Raw genomic sequence first — 13,569 nt, 5'->3', positions numbered from 1 at the left:
CAAGAGGTTAAAAAGCTGTGTAGGGGAGAAGGAAAGAAAAAAAAAGGCAAGAAGCAAAATATTTTGCAAGAATCGTTGCTATGTTCTGAGCTTCAGCTCTTGAACACTGTGGCTCTGAATCACGTTCACTGGGGAAACAGCTGCAGCTGTTCAAGATGCTACTGCTCCTCAGCTGTTCGTTACCTTCTCTTTGCAGGCTGGAGTCTGAGCACAAACCTTCCTCAGCAGTTCAGGCTTTTAACCTGAAGCCCAAGCATGTACCCCTTTTCCCCAGCATTGTTGGGCAACACAACCGTGTCCCTGCAAGAGGGCTGGGGTGGGAGATGCATATTGTAAGCAGCGTCAGCAAGTTTCCAGAATAGATTTGGAAGGGCTGTATTTAGGTCCACTGAGTGCCTGAGAGTCCTGACTGTACTCTGCTACCCCAGATAATGAAATACGTTTCTACACAGTAATTTGTGACTGGGTTAGTCAAAATTGTCTTGGAAAATTGACTTGGCTAAATCACAGAGAAACCATGGTGTGGACATGGTGGTCTGTAATTAATTGATGAGCGCTAACCAGATAAAAATGGGTTGTCAGCTCGCTTAAGTGCCTTCATATGGGTTTGTGCATGTTTAGCCAAGCTGTTCAAACCCTGTTTTGATTCAGCTGCTTCTAGACACTGTTCATTCTCTCCTATAAAAGTGTACATTAGCAGAGAGAGGGTGTACTGTTGTCTTTGAACAGAGGTGTACTGCTGCCTGCTGATCCTCTCCCTACTGCCAAGGGCTGCCCTGAGGATGGAAGATGTAAAGCAGACGGCCTCCCTGGGAGCCCTGCCAGGGGCTGACTCGGGGCGAAGTATCTCAAGGACTGACTGTAATGGATAGGAACCGCACCCGGGTAGGTTAAGCACTGCACCTGGTGCTGTCTGCTCCAGCAGCGATTGGGAAAGACATTGGTGTTTGCTGGCATACCCCCTGACAGTGTGCCCATGGCTCACCTGGGCTTCAGCCCCAAGCAGGCCCGCCAGCTCTCGCAGCTTTGAGGCCTCGCATTGCCCAGGCCTGTGCGGGAAGGGAGCTGGCACAGCCCTTCTCCTTCCCTCCTGAAGGAGAGAGATGGATGAAACTAGGCTGGGGGCAGTTGAGTCACAAGCTGGCTCCTTGCTTACTCTTGAGGCCACTTCTTGCTTGAGGATGTTAGAAACAAGAAAGGGAACCAGTTTCTGGTGGTGATGCTGTGTAGGAATCTAGAAGTGTCAGAGACTCTTCTGTCTCGGCTACCCCTAGAAACAAAAGAGGGCTCATAACTATAATGAATTTCTAGCTCTGGAATATCAAACGTTACTTAAGGGAGTATTCACGGGACTATCACTTGTGTTTTTATTAGCTCCACTGGCACTTATTAAAGTGGAAATAATCTGGGGATCTAACAGGCTCTTTGCCATGTAGCTTGCTTGCCTATTCTCTTATTGAGCTCACGTCAATTTGCAAAATCGTTTAGGGTCTTCTGTGTCAGGTGTAAGTGCAGCGTGAGAATAAGCACAAATAAGATAATTTTTTTTAGGTTTTTGTACCATAGTTGAAGGAAAAAAGAGGGTGTTGCTTTTTAGGATGAACAGGTCTTTATTCGTATGAAATCTTAAAACAGAGGTTTTGAGCAGCCTAAAATGAGGACATTAATGCAGGTAAGTCCTTTTCGTGCCCAAATGTTTCGGGTAGAGACTTTCCTAAGGATTCAGTACTACTCTTTTTCACAAAAGTCACAAGAGCACTCAGTCTGCCCTAAAAATCTCTTGATCTCTGCAAAACCAGAGAAGGCCATTCTGAGCCTTTTTTGGTGTTCCTAAATGTGGAGGAGCAGGAGGAAAAAACCCACACCAGACCTGAAAGAAAGCACATTTAATCTACCCAATCAAAGGGAAAAGATCAAGTATTTACCAAGCCTCAAGAAGCTACCCTGAACAAGGGCAGAAACATAAAGTAATAATGATGTTTTTGTAAGCAGCTTTAAAATCTTACCTAAAAACAGAATTAAACCTCATGAAAACATCACCTTGACCTTTTTTGGAGCAACACAGGTTAGAATAGGGGTTTTCAGATCAGATTTGTCCTCCCCCATTTTCAGTTCTGTGAAAGTGAGCAGACAGGGTTATTTCAGCCTCTGCTTGCAGGATGCAGCTGTGTTAAATAGCAGAAAGCAATACTTTAAGGCTGCTTGGAAAAAGAAGGAATCTAATTTCCAGTGAAATGGGCTCTTTCCTATCAATTTCAGTGAGGGCTGCCACAGGCACTAACAGACTAAGGTGAAATTGCAAATAGACTAAACCTCATTGACACTGGTGGTGGAGGGAGAATCTGTCCTATGTTTATGCTAGGAGAAGGGAATAGATAAGGTCCTTCTAATGGAACTTGAAAGGTGATAATATTGGGCCCCTGCCCCAAATGCACACTCATGACAAGTAGAATCAGCTGGATTTGACAAAAGAATTGAGAAGAGCAGGGAAAAATGGTGGTATTCTTTTTAATGATAGAGGAAGGCTGGCCTAATGCCTAACTGCTGTTCAACACACTATCCAGCTCTCTCCTTTCCTCTCCTCCTACTGTCTCTAAAATGAGCTACTTGGGGAGACACAAACAAACCCACCACTTTTCACTCTCCCAGCTGTGATTTTTATCTGTTTTTTGGTAGGATCAGCTTGCTTTGGGATGGCAGGGATGGTCGTGCTGGCCTGAGGGAGAAGCACAGCTGCAGACTGTGAGGAGATAAGAGGCAATAATTTGAGGGTGATTCCAAGGAAAAAAAAATCTGCTGAGTCTCATGTTGGCAGCTGAATCTGCCTGTGGATCTGCTGCAGGGGATGAGCATTAATGGGTATTAATTCTCGATATGAACAGGTTTGCTAGTGCATCAGCCTGTTACTGGAAGTGGCTTGGGGATGGATACATGCCATGTTTGGCTGTCCCCTCTGCAGGGCAGTAACCTCCGGCAGAGAACGAGTTTGTGTCCTACGGCTGGTAGTGCCTTGCATCCTTCAGCAGGAATAGCCAGAGCTGCTGTCAAGGTTTGAAGAGGCTTTTAAAAAGTATGAATTTCAAAAGGCAACATGAGAATGTGAGCAAATATATTGCTTTGCGTTGTTTGATCTCTGCTATGTTTGCAGGAGGGGAGAAAAAAGGAATTTGTGCATTCTTTGCAAGAGGTGGAGGGAGCATCTCATTCAGCTACCAAATGTGCTTGTAACGGAAACTTGGCGCTCCCTAAATTTTTGGCTGGCTGCTGAGGTCAGAAGGGGTAACAGTAGCACTATGCTGGGGTTAGCGTCCTGCTAGTTATGAGGCGAGAGAGCTCTGTCTTGTCAACATAGGCCGAAATAATCTCTTACTGTGGACGTGGATGATATTTAAGCCATTAACACTTCAGTGATAAATATCTCCTTGCATGGTAGAGCATTAATCAAGTGGCTTTGATAAAAATCAAGATGATTGCTTAACTGGAAACTTTCTATTTTCAAGGCACTCACACTGCATTGGTGTACGATGCTAGGCTTGCTGCAACAAGTAGAGGCCCACTGGGGCAATTCATAAGGCTTATGGCCTGGTCCTTACCACTTGCTCGGAGGTCACTTCAAAGCAGGTAGTAGGCCACTCTACACTGCTAGTTCTGGCAGATGTGGCCAGCATCATGCTTCATAACAGTCTTTCCTCTACCTGAAGGCCAGATGTGGGTTCTCTCTGTTGGAGAAGAGAGGGTGCCACATCTTCAGAAAAGATGGTAATTGGGTTGATTTCCAGAAAAATCAGTGCTTGTTCGTAGCTACTCTAATGAGCTCTTGGAAAATGGTTTGCTCTGGTATCACCAGCCCAGGACCATCATCCTGAGTGCCTTGATGGGAAGGATGTTGGGTAGAGGCTTGTGTGAACACTTGTAGCAAATACAGTGTTTGAGAGGCATTGAGTTGATTGCATGCAGGTCTGTTTATCCATCTGTGTGTGACAGGTGATATTCAGGGAATATCAGGTGTGTAGCACTTGTGGTGAGGAGAACTTGTGGCCTGTCACTACCTAGAAATTTGGGCATTGCTGTCCTGGAGCATGTAGCTTGCAAAGATTTATTTGCTGGTAGTTTCTGCAGTTGTGATAGAGAAGGGACAAGTTTCAGGGAGGAAAAAGAGCAGCCATGAGAACTTTTAAATCACTAAAAAAAGACATAGATACTGCAATCTTTGCTATGACTCATCTGGGCTGTTCTTTGAAAAAGGCAGGTTGGGCAGTTGTGGATCTCCTTGCTCAAGGGAGCAGCACTCATCTGTGAACTTGTTGAAGTCCTGAAAGTAGAATTGCTATAGGTGAGCAGTTCCCATGCTGAGCCTCTAACCGCTGATTTCCCTCCAACCCCAGCCAGATGCAGCTTAGGGAGAGCTAGCAGGTCATGGCTGGTTAGTTTCTTCGTACCTGTTGTTTCCACTGCTTCTAATCAAGTTTGAAAAGCAAAAATGTCCAGCAAATAGATTCTCTTCATCATCTTTCTCCTGCAAACAATGGAACAGTTGCAGGAATATTAGTAATTCCTGGATGATGGGGCTTTGCAGTTGTTATTGCAAGTGGGAGTGTCTATGAGGAAAGCTGGTGTCTGCATTATCAAAGTGTGAGGGGCGATAGTTTCAGGACATTTTGACAATGCTTTATTTTTTTTCCAGTGTGAATATTAATGCAGATCCACAGAGAGTCAAAGCACTGCTATGAACTGTAGCAGCTTGTCCAGTCACCTCCCTTCAGTGAACAAACCATGCTCCCGTGGGGTTTTGCTGGGACATGAAAGTGCCAAGAGATAAGTTCTGGCAAAGCTCACAGCATCGCTGCCTCCTCCCTGGGGATTAGGGACCAGTTGAGTCCCAGCAGGAAAGAATATGTCCCTTTGGCTCAGCAAATCTTGGTGCAACATGCTTGCAACAAGCTCTGTGCTGCCTCACACTGTCGGGAAGCCTGGGCACTGAGGAGTGCTGCTGTCCTCTGCCACCGCTGCTGTTTGCTCAGGGAGCTGGAGTCGGCATGATAACATGTCCCTTGTGATAAAGAGCTTTTGTTGTTTGCCTGCTGGGTCAGAGCTAGGTAGTTGTTCAGCATTGCTGTGCGTTAAGGGTGTAGGCTCTTCAAAATAAATTAAATAAGGGACTTTGAATGGGCTGGGTCCAGGTGTCAGAGGGTTAAAGCAGAACAGTTCTGGCAGTTGCTGGAGGGAGAAAGTTGTATAACAAACATCTCCATCTTGGCTACCCAGCCCTTTAAAATCTTGATGTGAGAGAGAAACACTGGTGCAATCATAAAATCACTGCCTGTTTAAGGAGCCTTCATTTATTTATTTATATTTTAGACAGGATTGTGTAGCTGTGCATCGCCATCCTCAAGGCAGGAAAAAAGATTACTGGGGAGAGGTGGGAGGGGACAAAAGAAAGACAGACTTCTGGCAAGGCTCAGTAGTTTAACAGTGCCACCTCCTGGGTATGGCCGAGCGAGCAGGGATGTCCCAGTTTTGCACTGACGTGTCCCACACTTCTTAGTTACCAGCAGCAGCTGTGAAGTTCCACATGTGGACAGCTCGCCAAGTGCTGGACGATGTGGGGCTGCAAAAGGGAAAATCAGCTGCAGCTTGGACTTAGTCGGCACAGCAGCTGGGAATGCTCTCTGGTGTGCAAAGGCTGGCCCAGGCAACGTTTTTCCACTTCATGCAAACACCGTAAGTCTTCAGTATTTTTCATCTGCACAGGATGAAAAGAAGTCCTGATCCTGCTTCCTCTCCCAGGGATGGGGGGGACTCAGAACATAAAAAGTTTTGATTCACAGGAGAGGCAGGCCAGATCCTCTTTTGGTGAGGTCAGATCAATTGTCCAAATGAATTGAATTTTATAAAATGTTAAAGGCAATAGTTAAAAGGGTATTTTGAAATAAAAAGCCCCATCCTATAGCACTGGGATAGAGCTTTTGCCTCAGGAACAGGCTGGGATTTTCTGGTATGAGGGGATATCCATTGGCCTCTGAGCTATGAACACCAATTAGCACAGGACATGAGCACAAGGCAGCATGGATGCAGTCAGGCAGCCCTGCTGGCACTGTATGGGGGCTGCTGTAGATTCCTCCAGAGCCAGGATGATGTGAGGGCATCATGGCTGGGCTCTTCCTCAAGACAGAGTGTCAGCTGGAGAGCGAGGGCTCATCTAGGACTGAGGAGCTGGGGCTCAAGGTACTGTGGAAAAGGCTGAGGCCAGCAGCATATGGTCTTAGCTTTGGAGAAAACCTTGGTTTTCTCAAAGGATCATGTTCACAGCTCTATTTTTCCTGCTGCACTTGAGTTTCCATGAAATTGATCAGAATCCAGGACTGCCTTGCATGCAGATGACAGTCCTGCAGAGGTTTAGGCAGCTCTTAACATCCCTCCCACCTTCCCTACTCCTGGCTGTGGCACTCCCGTGACCACTGCAAAGCCACTTCAAGAAGTGAAACCATCAGAAAGCCCCAGGCAGAGCTGAGCAGCTCTCTATTGGTGCGAGCAGGCGTGCAGCAGAGCAGGGTGCAGGTAGTGTGGGTGCTAGGGAAGGATGGGAATGCTCAGCTGAGGTGGCATGGGCATGAGTAGAGCTCCCGTGGCCTCAGTGCTCTGCCCTGGGTGCTGTGTTTGCCATGGCCCCTGGCACAGCTGGGCTGGGCTAGGCCTTCAGCAGCACAGTGACTTCTGAGGCACATCAGCTGCCTCTGTGCTCTCTCAAGAGCACTTATAGATGCTCAGGGCCTTATAAGCAGCATTTTCCCTCCCTTAGGAAACAGGTTTTTTTTGCAGAGGTTCCAGTAACAGCCTGATGGTTGTGGTTATTTTTTTCACCCCCCTCTAACTGTTGCAAAATACAATCACTTATGCAATACACCAGACCCAGCTCTCTAATCTTTCTTTCTCTTTTGTACCACTTTGGCAAGTTCTTTGGATTTATATCTGTATTTCATGGTATTCCCCATCCTCTTTGCTTTCATCTCAGCCTACGATGTTTCCTGTGGGTGTAGTTAGTACTGAGGGAAGCAGGAGCAGCAGGAACATCTTGAAATGAGTGTGATGGAAAAAGCTGGTAGTGTGGTACTGCCTCCTGAGCAGCACTTCAGCCTGTGGTGGGGCAATGCAGAAACCTCAGCAGTGCTGTTGATGTGAGGAATACTTCATCCTGGGACCTTGAGCCTTCGCTGGGCTGAGGATTTTTGGTTTGAGGCAGGCCAGAGAACACTGAGCCTAAAATAAGTACATAAAGCTATAGTGCAAGTCCAGGGAGTTGACATATTCAGGAATTCCTTCAGCCAATTTTGCCATGGAAGTCCCCATGTCATTAAGGTACAAGTTAATAGTTTGGGGCTTTCTTCCAAATAGCTCATAATGAGTCTTCCTACCAGTCCTTTCTGCTGTGTGACCCCAGTCTGTGCCTGGAAGGCTCCTCCATTTAATCCATCCTCTAGCCACTGCTCCTTCCAAAGTGCTTTGCTTGGTCTGGTTGCATCTCCTGACAATGAGCAGATAATTTCCAAACTTTAGTATTTGTCTGTTAGCTCTGTCTCTCCTGTGCTTGTGGGTTGATCTTAAGTAGAAGGTAAAACACAGAACATTTGCAGAGAAAACGCCTCTCAGTCCTGATGGTGGCATAATTTGTGATGAAGGTCTGCACAGAGAAGTTATTTCAACCAAACCAACATAGAAAAATGTGTCTGAAAGTCATCAGCACAGGTGGACTAGGACTGACTTTTTTTTTTCTTACCACAGAATACTCTGGTGTAATTAAACCTAGAGATACCTAAGAGTCTCCTTGAGCCTAAATTTTTTACCTTGGCTGTACGTGGGGTTTATGTCCACATTGCCTTTTATTTTTCCCTTTTTTTGCTGGCCATTGGGAGCAATTTGCTATTGTAGACACTATTACATGAGAGAACTGTGTGAGCAAGCAGTGACTTGAAGGTGAAAAAATCCTGCAGTGTTGTTTGCTTGCCACCTTCTGCAATTCCAGCATCAAAGCTCATTATAGAAGTGGCTCTAGGCCTGTTTGTTTATTTGTGCTCATCATCCACAAGGTATGGATGCATTTTTGAACTCTCATGTCTCTTGTTGTGTCTTTGATGAAAGAATTAGGAATGGAAAGTATTGTGTATTCCCAATCGGGATCTGCAGTTCCCTAACATCCAGAGAGACCTTGAATTTGATACTACTTTCCTGTTTTTTAAGGAACAAATAAACCTATGAATAATGAATGCAAACTCTGAGGCACAACTGTTTTCCATTCATAAACTTCAACAATAAAGAATGAGTAGTAATTTCTCAGCCTTCTGTAAAGCAACAAGGACTCCATATTGGGACTAGAAAGCTTCTGACAGCTTCTTCAGCTTTTGCTATGCCACAGTTAATAAATTGGTTCAGCTTTGAATGTTTTTTGTCAGCACAACAAAGGTGTCTCCAGCTGAGTGATGCAGATCAGTGTAGTTTCTGATCCGAGCAGTCTGAACTTCAAAAAATAAAGGCAAAACAAAGCCCCTTCCTTCTGTTTGTTTCTCTCTTGGCTTTCAAAACGGGAAATAGCTGGGGCATAACTTGAATAAATCAAGTAGAAAGAACAGATGAAAGTTATGGCATTGTATTTTGGGCTGAATTAACACCTGCACAGATACTGGAGTTTCTGCTTCAGTGGTGATGGGGTGAGAAATCAAATTACAGGAGGCCAATAACTTTCTGTGGTCCTGATCCTTTAGTTATTTATTTCAGCACGTAAGGGGTCCTGTGAAGAGGAGACTGAGAGGAGACATGGTCACCCTCTACAACTGCCTGAAGGGGAGTTGTAGTGGGGTGGGGGTTGGTCTTTTCTCTTCAGTAACAAATGATAGAACACAAGGAAATGGGCTCAAGTTGTACTGGGGAGGTTTAGATTGGACATTAGGAACAAGTTTTTCACCGAGAGGGTTGTTAAGCATTGGAACAGGCTGCCCAGGGAGGTGATGGAGTCACCATGCCTGGAGATATTCAAAAGACACGTAGATGCAGTACTGATGATATGGTTTAGCTCAGTGATGGGCTTGGCAGTGAGAGGTGAGTGGTTGGGCTTGATGCCCTTAAAGGTCTTTTCCAACTGTAATAATTGTATGATTCTGTGGGAGCCCAGGCAAAGTACTGCTTGGAGAGAAGCATGTAGGAGGGTGTAACTCACTGCCAGTACAGTGATGCGAAGGTTGAGGAGGATCTTTTGGTCTAGATGCTCTTGTGAAGATCATCTTGAACATTCAGTAGGGAAACCTGATAATGACTGGCTTTCCTACCTTTCCTCCTACTGTGGCCTGCTGCTTTCCAAACTGATGTTTGTCAGGTAGTAGAAGGAGGTGATATTTTGCACGGGACAAGAGACCATCCTAGATTAAAGTATTGTGTTTTTCAAGGTAAAGCTGCATTAAGTTGAGGAGAAGCAAATCAGCAACAGCCAAAGAATAATCTGTGCATTTTATCACTCTGCTAAACCCAGCTGTAAAATTTACCATAGGAAAGCTAATAAAATGGGAGCCATGCAAGCAAACAGAGGGCATGAGATTATTGGCAAACATTTATTTTGGCTCTAGTGGAGCCACTCTCCTGATCAAAGCGGTTGGAGTTTGAACCTCTTATGCTGTTCCCTGCTTGGTCTGGGAGTGCCCTGCTCTTGCATTGATGGCATCAGTATCCTCTGTGCAGCTGAGTGCAAGGAGGAAAGTCTAAGTAGAGAGAAAGAAAGTACGTGCAAGGCTGCCTTGTTGCAGCGTGAGACAACAGTAGCTTATTTTAGCTTTGCCAGCCACCGCCTGGTTTAGGAAAACAACCTAAGGCTTATTGTATAACTAGATAGTACAGGCATTATCCCAGGGCCAACAGGGAGTGCTTTGCCATCTTGAGGGCTCATGCCTGGCAGGCTTAGTAGCTCTGCAAACCTTCATCAACAGAATAACCTGCTGGCAGAAATCACCTTGAGCCTCAGGCCAGGCCCTTTGGGAGCCTCTTTGTCTGATCTCTTTGTTCAGGGTTCATCTCTTCTCCCCTCAACTAGAGCTGCTTGAATCCCTCCTGGCAACTAGTGTCCTAGCTGAAATGAATTGCTCCTCTGATTCTTTCAGGTTCTGTGGTTAGTGTCTGGTGGGAGGGGGGCTCACTTGGTGAATGTGGTGTTCTCGCTCGGTCTCTCTTACTGGGGAAATACCTAAAGAGCTTCTGGAAGGAGGTATCATGGACAAGGAAAGCAGTAGTATCATGGAGAGAGGCATAAGGAGGAGAAAGTTCTAAGGCCTCATGAGCAGGTTCTTTCTATGCAAACATATTGCATGTCACAACAAAGCCTTAGTTTTGACTTTGTGTTTTCTTTTCTCACCAATTTTGTACCTTCTGTGTTTTTCTTTTTTGATCTCTGTTGGGGAGATTGTTCAGATTCAGTTTAAGGCTAGTTCCTAGTGTGTTTACACTAAAGGGGCAAGCAGGGAGCTGGGCGTGAATGTACCTGCTACTACTGTGGCTCTCCTTGCTGCCTCGGGGCAAGACTGAAGAACCACGGTGTGTCCCTGCCTAGAAGGAGAGGCCAGAGTTGAAGAGCAAGGGAAGAGAGAAGACAGCAGGAAGTTAACTCTGTGGGTATTAGTCTACAGAAGATTGCTTAGAGTTTGGTTTTTTTCAATTCTTGTTTTTAAATGTCTTTGAGACAGGGCTAGGCTACAGTACTGTTTTTGGAGGCCTCCCTGGGAGTGTGGGCATTGAGGGGAAACCAGAGGAATCTGGAAGGCTGACAGAGCAATCCAAGCAAGACTTTCCCCTTGCTGTCCCAGGGGATCATATGTGACTTTCTGTCCTTGTATTTGCCACAGCCAGCCCTGTCATGCTGCGTGAGGAAGGTACAGCATCTGTCATGTGAAGTCCAGGGAGGCTTTCCTGTTCTAGGCTGGTGGAACACTGTGGCATGTGCCATGTGAGTCTGAGAGCTGCCCTCCAGAGGAACCTCCATTCCACTGTGGCACAGAAATGAGGGTTTCTGCAGTGTACAGCCATGCAGGGAGGCTGGTGAGGGGCAGACAGCTACGTTTATGGGCGGACTTTCATGCTGATCTAGGGATCTGCTGGCAGATCTGTTCATGTCTGGCAGTCTTGGACTTTGCCTGCTGAGATACAGAAGTCTCTGACTAGGCTGTGCAAGACTCGGTAGAAACACTGTAGTAGCTGCTTTATCTCAGCTTTAACTGATTATTGAGTGTATTTGTAGCATGCTGATCATTGTGTTTGACTGAGCTCTGTGGGAGCTCCTGGGGACCAGACCTCTATCCCACCTGTCTCACTAAAGCATTTTTGTCAGTCCTGGGAAAGTTAGGTAGGAATAATTCACTAAAGAGACTGGAATCTGTATTCTAGGAAGGTTCCTCGTCACAGTCTGTTGCATGAGAGCTGAGGGAAAAGATAGCTCTATGCTTTACCTTTCCAATGTCTTCTGGGACACAAACTTGATGTTTTGTTGGAATAATACCCTTTAGATGCCCTGTTCCCCTCGGTCCCCTTTCTCAAGCTGCCTAGCACTATCAAAAAAACACTCTGGGATTGTTTTAGGGCTACACTGGAGAGTGTAGACGATGGTTTATGAGAAATTTAAACAATGGATCTTTATGGAAAGACTAATATCCTTCAACATAAGTAACTGCATAAAGACATTTCCAAATCAGGAAATCTTGCCAGCAAAGGCTGAGAGCCCAGAATATGGTTGTGGGGTTCACCTGTGCCTCATCTCCCTGACTTCAAGGAGAACTGGCTGGAAATGTGCAGATTCTTGTTTTGGCAAATCCAACTGTTTTCTTGCTCAGGCTGCAAATCCCTAGAGGATGTTGATCTCGCCCTTGCACAGCTGAGCTATATTCAGAACCTGGATGTTGCTACAGTGCTCCTATTAAGCTTTTTGAGGCTACTTCAGAAAGGAAACTGCAGTAGCTGCCAAATCTATTTGAATTCTGGTGTGACAGTGTGAATATAGCACAGATATTCTGGAACCGCAAAGGAGTCATTAGCTGTCCTGAGATCATTGAAGATGAGCCCTGTTTTTGTTGCTTGCTCATGCACAATGGTGTCCCATTAGAACTAGGAATTCAAGGAAGAGAGTGAGCATTTCTTAGGCTGGAGGGGCCAAGCATGTTTTAGTTTAGAGGACAGCTGAACCCTTGAGCTGCCAAGCACTGAATTATTTGTAGATAACAAAGCTTCATGGCTCTCTGGAGCAAATCATACATTTCTCTTGCTATGGAGAAAGCTCCAGTGTAAGCCTTGCAGTGTGGGTTTAAGATTTAGTCTTGGTTATTCAGCTTAATTCCAAGAGAAAAAAGGCAAGCAATTTTTGTAACAGGCAAATGTTGTTCAGCTGGTACTGGCAGTGAGGCTCTTCAATGTCTGTGTGTGAGCTGCACAGTAAAGGGTCAGTGATGGAAGATCTTGATGGCCAGAAGTCTGATGCTTTAGAGATTAAATTCCCACTTTTTGCACAGATGAGACCTCCTGCAGCAGTTTCTACTACAAATGCTTTAGGGGAGCTGTTGCATCATGTGGTTGTGAAGGCTGGCTTGTTACTGTGGGCCTAGGGGCCCCTCCAAGTGTGCTCTGAGATATAAGGAGCCTGGCAAATCTGGCTAAGAGTATTCTGGCTACTTTTGGACAGATTTCAAGTAAATATGTGCAAACTACTGCTGTTGTGGTTTGGATTTTTTTGTTTGGTTTTTTTTTTTTGCTATCTAGTGAATCTTTTATCAGATAACAGACCCAGAAGCTTGGTGTCAGGAATTTGGGTTTTAGTCATTATTTTGTTGTGCAGTTGTGGAATGGAGCTGAGCAAGCAGTGTCTTGTGCAAGTGCTGCTGCTGAGTGTAGTTTTGTTAGCTTTTCCTCAAGGTATGGCTCTTCTAATATCTCATGGGGAGAGAGTTGAATCTGAAGAGCTACTGATGTGAAGAGAAAAAACTGAGCTTGTGTCTATATTGTGCTATTTTTTTATTAGTTATGAAGACCTAAACCACAGCAACAGTGATCACTTGGATGAACTACTTACTAAACAGCACAGCAGTTTAGAGTTGAACCCTGAGGGGTGGTGTCAAAAGCTGTGATGAACTTCCTTGGCCTTAGTTCCTTTTTTTTTTTTTTCAAATCAAAATGTAACAGAAATGGACTGAAAAATGCTCTGTCCCGTTTTGTGGCACTTGCTGGTTCATGTTCAACAGTGGCAAACCTCCCTAATGCAAATTAGACCTCAAAGACTTGCTCGTCTTTGCTGGGGTGGCACGAGAGAATTTTACTGCATGAGAGTGAATCAAGGGAACAGCGTGTTGGCTCCTCTGCAGTGTTGGTTATCTGTGCAGCAGGAGTGCCCTTGCTGCTCAAGGATTTGAGCTGCAGTACGTGGGCCATGTAGGCCGGAGGCCGTGTGTCAGAGCTCTGGTGTGGCCAGCTGTGAGGCACAGCTGCCTTAGCCGCACATGACACATCTCTCCAAAATGAGGCATGCAGCCCAGTGCTTACTACCATCCCTTGTAA

The sequence above is a fragment of the Colius striatus genome, chromosome 4 (genome assembly GCF_028858725.1).
Source record: "Colius striatus isolate bColStr4 chromosome 4, bColStr4.1.hap1, whole genome shotgun sequence".
Classification (NCBI taxonomy): domain Eukaryota; kingdom Metazoa; phylum Chordata; class Aves; order Coliiformes; family Coliidae; genus Colius; species Colius striatus.
This window is presented reverse-complemented; position numbering follows the sequence as displayed.